General features: G+C 40.4%; 1 long non-coding RNA gene across 1 annotated transcript; it reads left to right on the top strand.

Annotated features, from left to right (window-relative positions):
• Positions 1-1,037: 1,037 nt before the first annotated feature.
• Positions 1,038-3,220, top strand: LOC117545334. The gene is made up of 2 exons (XR_004568817.1): positions 1,038-1,156; positions 2,526-3,220. It is a non-coding gene; the product is annotated as an uncharacterized LOC117545334 (long non-coding RNA).
• Positions 3,221-11,710: the final 8,490 nt, after the last annotated feature.

Below are 11,710 nucleotides of genomic sequence, written 5' to 3'. Positions count from 1 at the left end.
GGTAATGAGGGTAAGAACCTCACTTGGAGAGAGAGGGGAGAAGGAGGTTAGTGTGTGGGCGAAAGATGGGTCAGGTGACCCAGCGGTGAGTAAAGGTGAGTCAGAAAAAGAAGAGCGAATATCATCAACCTTTTTTTCAAAGTAGTTAACAAAGTCGCTTGGAATAAGGTTTTTTTCTTTTTTAGGTTTTTTTAAATATTATATTTCTCTTTTTATTCATATATTTTATTATAATTGACTTTATATTTAGTTTTATTATTCAAATTTAAAATGTACTTCCAGTGTGTATGTATTGATCACATGTATGTTTTTTTCTGTCTATAGCCATGTTTACATATTTAGTTGGGAGTGTGTATGGATCGTTTTTATATAAGTATAATTTTATTGTTTATATATATTTTAGATTTATGTTTATTATTTATTTGTGATGTTTAAATGTCTAATTTTAGTCTTTTTTATATTAGGTTCTAATTTTTGTATACATTTGTTATATATTTAGTTTTATTGTTTAAACTTTTATTATCAACTGTTTAAAATCTTTTTGTAAAGTTTTTACGCAGTTTTTTTAATTACATTTTTAATTTGAAGTATTTGTATATTATTATTTGTATACGTATTTTCATCCTTACCCAGGTTGAACCTATATTATTATTTTTGTCGGCAGGTGGAGACTGTGAGCAGGTCAACCCGTGGGACGACCACTGCTCAGAGGGACAGGAACAACACCTTCTGCTGCAGAGAGGAACCTTCTGACAGCACAGGGACACCCCGGGACAGAAACAAACACACCTCCTGCTGCAGAGAGCAGGGGCGGTTCTAGGGGGGGGGGGCAGTGCCCCCCTAACACTGACCTCTGACCTCCCTTTGGCCCCCCTAACAATGTAAAGTGGGAAAAAAAAAAAAAAAAGATTTATTACACGATTTATTGAATTGCGGAATAGGCGGAACTAACGTTATTCGTCATTCTAGTTGGACCCATTAGAGCGGTGCACTCAGGACCCATTAGAGCGGTGCACTCGCTTTCACTGTGCGGCTGTAGCGCGCGAAAAATAAACACTTTTCATCTCGGATCATCAGAGGCTGTTGTGCATCCAAGAAAGAGTGAAAGACTGATTGAAACCTACGTTTCCAGAGACCACCACCACGATAATTGAAGGTGAGTTAAACTATTATATCCGTGTAATTGTTACAAGGTAAGACTTTAGGTCAGTAAGTGTTGTTGTTGACTAACGTTAGTTAACGTAGTGTGCAAAGTAATCAGCGACAGCAAACCGTTTGCTTTCATCATCTGTCACATGACATGTCAGCGCCTTAAATGATGCCGTTTAAAATAAATAAATAATAAAGGCGGGGTGCCGGCCGTCAGCGAACCGAGCCAGAACACGCTCTGGGTGGAATCTCCATCCACCGGTTTTACCCAATAATGAGTACCTTCCCAGGCTTTGTTGTAGCTGCATTTTCTTTGTCTCAGGCTCCATTTTACACCGCCATCCCGCCATTTCGTTCTATTTTAAGCGGGACACCTGGTCACCCTAGCTATATAGTTGTGAAATATATCTAGCGGTTATACATTTATATTCTGCGTTTCTGAATTGTTGTCCTCCTCCTTTGTGTTTGCTCTATAGTTTCAAAATGTAGCGAAAAAAGGACATTATGTCCTTTTTCGCCCCCCCAAAAAAAATAATGATGAGGCAGACAGTAACACACAGCAGGAAGTGCAGATTGCCACAGAGATAGCCGGAGGACTTTTCAGGAGAGACTGATCTGGAAATGGAAGGTTCAGAGCAGGCAGAGAAAGATGGGGAGTCACAGAGTGAGGCTGAGGATGACATCGAGAGTGAGATAGAGGATAGATCCACAAGTACTGGAACATCAGGTTTGTGATTTTGAAAAACAAATGTGCCTGCTTTAATCTTAGTTACAGATCAAATGAGTGTGTGTGATACTAATTCATTTTTTTTAACATTTATATTTTATTAAACATTTTCAAAGACAAAAACATACAGAGGACATGGCTCACACACATCACAAATAGGACAGGACAATAACATGAAGGGTGGCGGGCAGGGGGATTACAGTGTCAGTTACATTTTATGTATTCATATGGAGTTGGATTTATACATGATTTACTTCATAATATAGATACTTCTTTTTTCCCTCTTTTTTTATTATAAAACAAAAAAAAAGTGTAATAAATAGATACATATATAAATATATATGCACATTATTACAATTATTTTTCTGTTTCTTCATAGCTTATTTATATTTATTTATTAATATTATTATATTTATTGTTGGCAGCCGAGATTGTTTGAGTCCGGGCAAGCCCTTATCTTATCCTAAAGTCTGTTGTCTGGCTTAACCAAATATAACAGGGAGAAAGCAGCTTCTTGTCATAAATCTATTAATATAGATATCTAATTTGTGGTTGTTCATTGCTCTGGTAAATGTGCATTTATAATGATCGGTTTCAATTATAATAATAATAACAATAACATATTTATTTGCGTTATCTTTCTCCACAGATATCAGCAAGTGCAAAGAGGAGCCACCAATGCAACCACACCCTAAATTGTTTCCAAGGACCTGGATGGGCGACCGGAGAAGGAGTTTCAAGGCTGACTGGTACAAGATTCACCCCTGGCTTGAGTACTCCAAAATGTCAGACTCTGCTCATTGTTACGCCTGCAGACATTTTAGCCCTCCGAATAGCACAGACACTGTATTTGATTCACTTTCAGGTTTCAAAAACTGGAAGAAGGCAACATACAAAGAGGGGGGATTTGCAATCCATGCCAAATCTGAGCACGCAATGATTGCATGGAAAGACTACCAGAGAGCTGTGACATCCAATGCAACATTGGCAAATGTACTTAACAAAGAACTAAGAAACTGGTTCAAGAAAATCGGGAATATATAAAAACCATAGCCGAAGTGCTGCTACTTACTGCGACACAAAACATTGCTCAAAGAGGACACAATGAGTCTGCAGGCTCAGATAATAAAGGGAACTTCATGACCATTCTAGAGACAATTGCTAACCATGACAAAGCTGTTAAAAAAAGGTTGACTTCCATTCATAATGAAAAGTACACAAGCAAAACCATTCAGAATTAAGTTCTGGGTTGTCTTGCAGACATGGTTCGATCTGAAATAACAGAGGAAGTGAAAAACAGTGAAGTCTTTAGCATCATGGCAGATGAAACAAAAGATGTTAAAACATTTTTTACAGATTTCTCTTGTAGTCAGGTACTACTTCAATGGTGCTATCCAGGAGAGTTTTCTCCATTTTGAGTCAGCAGAGAGGCTAGATGCAGCAGGGCTTACTGAAAAAATAATTCACATATTGGAAAGTAACGGTCTGGAATACAAAAACAACCTTGTAGGCCAAGCATATGATGGTGCTGCTGTCATGAGCGGTAAGCACTCAGGGGTCCAGGCTAGAATCAGAGAGCAAGCTAAATATGCTTTTTATGTTTATTGCAATGCTCACTGTCTAAATCTAGTTTTAGTAGATACAGTCAAAGCTGTCCCAGAAGCAGAGCAGTTCTTCTCCTTACTAGAAAAGCTATAAGTCTTCACATCTGGGTCGTATGTCCACCCCAAATGGCTAGATATCCAAAGAGAGATGTACGAAGGTGCCCCAAGAGAACTCCAGCGATTGAGTGACACTAGATGGGCATGCAGATTTATATCTCTCCGTAACATAATGGATAGATTACCGGCCCTCAAGCGAGTACTGCAAGACATAGCCCAAGAACGCAATGGTGAGTAGATCTATTGAGGCACGTGGTCTGCTGGCACAGTTGGATCTAGAATTCATTGTGCATCTTTTAACACTCCGTTAAGTGTTTGCAGAAACAACATTTCTCTCTGACATGTTACAGTCTTCATCCCTTGACCTTTCAAAGGCTGTGGATTTAGTTGGATCTTTGGTTCAGACATTGAATGACTTCAGGCAGGAGTCATGTTTTGATAACTTGTGGGATGAAGTGTTGAACATTTCTGAGCAATGTGATACTGCAATACAGCCAGCAGCAAAACGACTGAGCTCTAAACTTGCTGAAAGCTTCGTACTGACTACTGTTGGACAGAGAGAGACAGAACAAGATAAACACGGGTTTCGTACAGCCTTTTTCTACCCTGTCATTGATCAGATGCTCAATGAGCTTAATAGACGGTTTTCAAACACAAACTGTGACATGATGAATAGCATCCAAGCTCTTAACCCCCTAAAGTGATGCATTTCTGAAGGAGACAACTCCGTTTCATTTGCTCAGTTGTATGATGCAAATATTGAGGACTTGGGGCATGAGCTACATCAGTTCAACAGAATTTTAGATAGGAAAATAAAGACTGGGATGCAGAGACCTGATAGTACAGTGGAGCTTGTTCAGTTCATTGAACCTTATAAAGAAGTGTTTTTTGAGCTCTTCAGACTCTGCAAAATAGCAGTCACAATCCCAGTCAGTTCTGCTTCCTGTGAGCGTAGTTTTTCTACATTGAAGCTGGTCAAAACTTTTCTCAGATCCACCATCACTGATGAGAGACTGAGCAATCTGGGTCTGCTTAGTATTGAGTCAAGGAGGTCAAAGGCTTTGAATCTTGACTTATTTGTTGATCGGTTTGCCAAAAATCACAAAAACCGCAGGATTATGTTGCTGTAATGGGACGTTTTGGGAAGGAAACTATGCGTGTTTTCCAGATATCACTGTTTTATGTTTATTAGAAATGTGACGGAATAGACGAAACTGATTGGTGCGCGTGCAAAACAGGTGTGTTCAGTCTTCATGTTTGTTAAATAGCCTACGTGTCTGTGCTTATGGGAAATAATACATCTGAAATCTATGTTTTCATCTATATCCATGTATTTTATTTAAAGTCAACATTTAAGATTTGTAAACTTTTGCATTAAATCCTTTTCTGTGGATTTAAAAATGTATAAATGTAATGCTGAAGCTAACAGTATAAGATCTGTCTGAAATAAATAAGTGTACTGAAACAAATACCAATAACTGTATTGCATTGTTTTCTTATGCGCAATTACTTCGTACTGTCTAGTTCTCTTTTTCGTCCTGCATTTATTGTGCCCCCCTCAGAAAATAACTGACCCCCCAGTGGCCCCCCCACTCAAATTGGTCTAGAACCGCCCCTGGCAGAGAGGAACCTTCTGACAGCACAGGGATGCCCCGGGACAGAAACAAACACACCTCCAGCTGCAGAGAGGAACCTTCTGACAGCACAGGGACGCCCCGGGACAGAAACAAACACACCTCCAGCTGCAGAGAGGGGTATCTGATGTAGCGTCTACTAATTTAAATAATGATTCACTGACAGATTAACATAAAATCATAACACAGAATATAGATGTCTGAAATGGGTTGGTACTACCTTTATTTTGGCATATTTCAAAAATGTAACTTATAATTATTCATAAGAACAAAGAGCAAACATGTTTAAATAAATAAAAATACTTCCAGTGGACTGAGGAGGAAGGGTGATCCTTTATGTTATTATAAAATGTGTTTATTTGGCATATAATACTATAATAACTGATATTAAATACATTAATAATTATACATAAGCACTGGATGGAAATCAACGGCAAAAATAGGTAATTAAATAAATCATTTCAAGCAGACTTCCACATGTCTTGGTACTTCCTGTTTAAATGTAATTGCTATTACTTTGCATAGCCTCGCCAGCTTTATCAAAGTTTACTGACAAAATAAACAGTTGTTAAGCTTTTAAATTAACTGTTAAGCTGTCACAGTTGTTTGGAGCTGCTGCCGGGTCTGCTTAAAAAAACACAACAACAATCTTTTTATAATTCCCCTCACTGCCTGAACGTAGACACAGGTCTGCACTGTCTGACCACAGGGGGTTAAACAATAGCTAACGTTTATTAGCTAAACAGCAATAAGTGGTGGTGCACCAGGAGCTACAGGGCGGGCCGCCAACAGCAATGTAAGATAGTGTGGGTGTTTCGGGTCGGAGCCCAGCTGAACAGCTTGTGGGACACAGCAGGAAGAAGTTTGAACACAGCGAGTCCTTCCTTTTCAAAAAGAGTTCACTTTATTAACAACGATTCTTCAAAAGCATCAGGATGAAATGTAACTCACATTAGCTAGTGATATCAACTAAACGATAAGAGATCAGCCGTTGCTTTTTCTTGTTCAAAGGGAGATTCACTTTGGTTTTTATGTCTATGTTTTTGGTCACAAACTGAGCAACCAAATGGCTTCTCCCATGTGAATTCTCACGTCTCTTCAGACTGTCTTTCAGGCGTAATATTTGCCCACACTCATACACCCATGGGTACAACTTCAGATACAAATGAACACATAATGAAATATGACCCCCGGTTTGATGATTGACAGGTCACAGTACAATGGGAGCTATCTACCCTTACCCACAATTTAAAGTAATTCACACAGACCATCTCCTCTTTACTCTTCTCTCTGTGAGGAGCAGCAAGTTCAGCTTCAGAACAAAGTGAAACACAAACAATGGCATCAAATATTATTAATATGTCGGGTAGTAGCCTAATAGATTTATTTATTTTCTTCTCAGAGTGTACCAGAATGCAGAGCTGTCCCTCCCTACACTCAGATCACGTGGGGCCCTCAACTGAGCGCACCGTTATGCGGCTCAATTAGTGTAAGCGCGGCACAGTTTTGCCGCTGCGACACGGAGGGCCTCATCATATGACTTTGCGTGGGGCCACAAAATGGCCAGGGATGGCCCTGCCAGAATGCGTAGTTTATATGTTAGCATTTCAAAAAAATCTCCTGGGAGAAAATCCCCCCAGACCCCCCTACTGGGGTTGGGTTTTTAGCATGTGTGCCTTTTTATGTTATACAGTTCAGCTTTGATTCCATCATCTCATTAAACCTTTTTTAAAAGCATACTTTAGTTCTGTGAAGGGATATAAGGGATATATGCACTGTACTTCACTTTAATTGATTTTGTCTGCTGAAAAGCAAATGTCGGGTCGCGATTGATTGACAAAGGAAAAAGGTGCGTCCCGAGGCCTGACCAGTTGAGAACCACTGGTTCAGAGTGTTTAACCGGAATAACAGATCTTTCCAATCACCACTGATTTCAGGGTCAGGAGAAGCTAAAGTCATGTTCTTGGCTGGCTTTGGTTCTTTGTCAGTGTTGCCATAAGTGTTGGTTACTTTGGTGTCATTAGAGCACAATGGACTTGTTTCTGTGCTTAATATTTGTTTTAATACACATTCAGACTTCACTTAGAGCAATGATGTTTTAACACATTTCGAGCAGGTATCGCGTTATACACATTTACTGGGACTAACTCAAAGAGTTTGAACCTAACAATAATCACTGTCTTCAGGGTCAGGTTCTGAAGAGTCTCTAGGGTTGTCCTCAGTCTCTGGTTGTAAATGTCTCTCTGGATCTGAGTTCCTAGCTGGTTCTAGTCCTCCACAGTCCTCTCCATCAGCTTATGTTTCCATGTGTTCAGCTGAGATGCTGGCTGGAGGCTCTGCCTCTCCGTTCTCCTCAGTTTGAGTTTGATGAAGCTGTGAGGACTGACGACCCAACACACTTATGGATTTTGACCAGATATCTCCGGGTGAATCTTTTTTCACAAACACTGCAGCTGAATGGTTTCTCTCCTGTGTGGATTCTCATGTGGTACTTTAAATGTCCTCTCTGTCCAAAAGATGTCTTACAAATAGAGCAGCTGAATGGTTCCTCTCCTGTGTGGATTCTCATGTGGTACTTTAAATGTCCTCTCTGTCCAAAAGATGTCTTACAAATAGAGCAGCTGAATGGTTTCTCTCCTGTGTGGATTCTCATGTGTTTCTTTAAATCTCCTCTCTGTCCAAAAGATTTCTTACATACTGAGCAGCCAAATGTTTTCTCTCCTGTGTGGATTCTCATGTGCCGATTTAAATTTCCTCTCTGTGTAAATGTTTTCTCACACAAAGAGCAGCCAAATGTATTCTCTCCTGCACTACGTCTTGAATCACTGACAGGGTTTTGTTTATTTTTCTGAGACTTTGAACCTGGTTCTCTGGTCTCCTTCCAATCAGCACTGTCTTCAGTGTCAGGTTCAGAAGAGTCTCCAGGGTTGTCCTCAGTCTCTGGTTGTACATGTCTCTCTGGATCTGAGTTCCTGGCTGGTTCTGGTCCTCCAGAGTCCTCTCCATCAGCTTCTGTTTCCAGGTGTTCAGTTTGTCTTTGATGAAGCTGAGAGGACTGAGGTTTCTCTTCATCATCTTCACTCTTCACAGGGACAGGAGTGAATGTGGACTTGGTGATATCAGCCTCCTCTAGCCCCTGATGCTGTTCTCCCTCATGACTGCTCCAGAGTTCCTCCTGTTCCTCTTTAATGTGTGGGGGGGGGCTCTGGGTCCTCCTGGTCCAGACTGGAGCTCCACTCCTGCTGTTCAGGGGGAACCTCTTCTTTAACCACCACCAGCTGCTGGACGTCTGCAGGAAACACATTCAGAGAAAACTGTAGAGTATTAGAATTTAAAATCTAACCACGATTAACACTTCTTTAACTTTGCAGCCCTTATCCATTCCTTATTTTAAATGCTTTTCCAGATCGGTCGGCCGTTCACAGAGTGTGAGGCCTTAGCCTTATAGTTTGTGACCTGTCTGCAGAGTCGTTAGCTGAGAACTGGTGTTGGGGTTTCTCAGAGTAGTCGTTTAGCATCTCTCTCCGCCTCGCTAAACCTGTACTGATACAGGTGCATCTCAATAAATTAAATAACATGGAAAAGTGAGTTTATATCAGTAATTCAATTTATAAAGTTTAAATGTATACATCACATAGATTCATCACACACAAAGTGAATTATTTTCCAGCATTTATTTGTTTTGATCTTGATGATTAAATGAAAGCCAAAATCCAGCATCTCAGAACATTTTAATAATACATAAGACCAATACAAAAACTGATTTTTTATTAATATAGAAATGCTGTCCTCCTGAAAATCATGTTAATGTGTATGCATTCAGTACTTGGTTGGACCTCCTTTAGCGTGAATAACTGCATCAATGCGGCACAAATCTCTCTATTTCAGCGTGATAAGCCGATGAACTGCTGCCTTTGTGCATTAACCTGTTTTAACCCTGAGCCTGTTTTTCAGGTCTCAGGCTCAAAAATGACATTCCCAGAACAAATGACTATATCTTCCCTTTTAAAAAGGGGTACATTCATAATCCTTTTTCTCAAAGCAATGATAAACCTTTGAGTTGGATGTAGAAAAGTCACAATCAATATAGATTTTGTTTATTTTAAAGTAAATTCAGATTTGAACATTGTAAAAAAATGTAAATGAGTTTAAAGAATGCTTAATCCTTCCTTTCTAGGTTTTTACAAAAGTCTCAGATCGTTAAACATTTTTGAGAATTGTTTAACTTTTCTCTTTCAGATTTTGAAAGGACCATAATGATTGATAGTTTAAGGCGAGACACGGCAGGCAAAAAACATCGTTTTTCAAAGTACTGGTAAATTTTGAGATTTTGTGCTATTTTGATTCTATAACATGTTTTCCTTCAGGCTTTTGGAAGGAAAACGTACAAATATACACATTAAGTGTTATTTTACTATAGTTTGTTCATTTGCGTCTGTTAGATTTCTCCCTAAATTCACCAAAACTTAGCATTCTAACGTAACAAAAGTACCGCGACCGCTGTGTGCCCAGTGTCAGAGGTCTCGTTGGAAAGCTGTGGTCTCTCCTGCACAATCTCATCGGATCCAAATTATGGTCATTTCCTTTGAATCAGCAACCAATCGTGAAGCACAAAGGGGTCTTAAACAAGAAACGCAATCTCATTGGCTGGTGTGTGACGTCAATTTCTGACAACGGATTCGTTCAGATGCGTCACGTGGTGTGCTAAACACTTCCTGGGTTAGCTTTCCGCTAGAAATTGAAATCTCAAATGGCAAAGAACAGCGAAAAAAAACGTTCACAGAGAAGACAACAACAATTGTCACTTGCACGAAGCAAGTTTATACAAAAAACAAATGACCCCGGACCATGAAAATACCTTCACGGAGTGCGTCGATGCGCAAGCTGTCATCCTAAGAACAGGAGGGTTTAGCTAGCGCCTCACTGCAATCTTTAAAGGTCGTTTTCTCAAATGAGTTTTTTCTCCTACTCTGAGTTCGAAATTTCAACTTCAGTAGCACGTACATACACCAAACCTTCCAGTTATATTCCTATCAATATTATGAAGGCTTTTACGGAAGGGTTTGTTCATATCTCATTCATAGCCTGAATTATACAACATTGTATACCTAAAAACATGGCGAAAATTGATATTTTAGGGATGTTGACAGTAGGGGTCGACCGATAATCGGCCTGGCCGATTATCAGGGCCCGATATTCCGCATTTTGACCGATAATCGGTTATCGGCCTTTTTTTTAATCAAATTGCCGATAAAAGTTTGGCTCTGATGCGGCCGTTTCTCTGGCTGCAGTCACTACTCTGTGTACACAAGCAATGTCCCGCCCACAGCGCTATCTGATAGGCTATTACTGAAGTGTCAATCAACACTGAAGATTTTCTTAGCGGGAGCCAGCCAGAGAGGCGGGACCTTCTCAGATTACAGGCAGGTGCGAAGAACGCAGACAGAGGGCAAGCGGCAGAGCCCATACATGTGTTTTCGAGGTAAGTCAGGTCACATAAACATCCACAATCCCCTATGCTGATAGTTTGTCCAAAAACACCACGATCTTACCCCCCGATCCCAATTCTATCAGTTTTCCCAGTTACACTGGGACCCTCGGGATAGTCCAGTCCAGAGTTGGGGGTGCGTCCAGCACTACTCGAAGCGGAGATAACTGGGCGGAGTGGGCTGCGAGTGCGGAGCCTTCGCCTAGCTTTTTTCCAGGTTGATACCTGTGAAGCTCCACTGAGCTAGCCAACATGTATCTAGCCAAAATGTTTAGCAAAATATTAGGAAGTGAGGCTTACTAAGACTACGTGAGGTCTACTCTGTAATAGCCCACTTTTAAATATTTGCAAAACAGCTAGCACTAGTTGTTTTCAGTTGCTAGCACGTTTTATTGGGCATTTTATGCTAGATAGACAGTCATTGTTTTGATAGAATAAATTAAGCATTATTGTTAGTTAAGCATGTAAGCCTGCAGCCCACTTTTAACTCTCTGTCTCTCTCTAACTCATTCAGATGGCTGCACTAAAGAAAAGGGCAACAAGTGCAGTATGGGAGTATTACACTCAAACAACACAGGGGAAGGCAGTCTGCAATACATGCAAAGTAGGTGTCAGCATGGGATCAACAAATGCAAAAGCGACAAATACGTCAAACCTGTGGTCCCATCTTAGGAATCATCACCCTGGTACTATGGAACCAGCCACAGGGGAAACGTGAATCTGAATCTCAGCAGGGGACAATGACTCCAACTCAGCCTACAATGCATGCCATGCTTGAGAAACAAAAAAAGTGGCTAAGTTCTGATAACTGATCTATACTAATGGACAAACTAATTACAGAGATGATTGTCACTGACAACCAACCGTTCACACTGGTCTCTGATGTTGGTTTTAAGCGCCTCATGGCTTGCAGCGGAACCACGATATGCGCTGAAAAATGAGAAGTATTACCGCACTGTAAAGCTGTATGATGTTCACCACAAGGTTGTAGAGAAGATAAAAGCCCTGAGAATGCTGGCCACTCACTCTCCTTCACTACAGACTGCTGGTT

Source organism: Gymnodraco acuticeps, unplaced genomic scaffold (assembly GCF_902827175.1).
Source record: "Gymnodraco acuticeps unplaced genomic scaffold, fGymAcu1.1, whole genome shotgun sequence".
Lineage (NCBI taxonomy): Eukaryota > Metazoa > Chordata > Actinopteri > Perciformes > Bathydraconidae > Gymnodraco > Gymnodraco acuticeps.
This window is presented reverse-complemented; position numbering and strand designations above follow the sequence as displayed.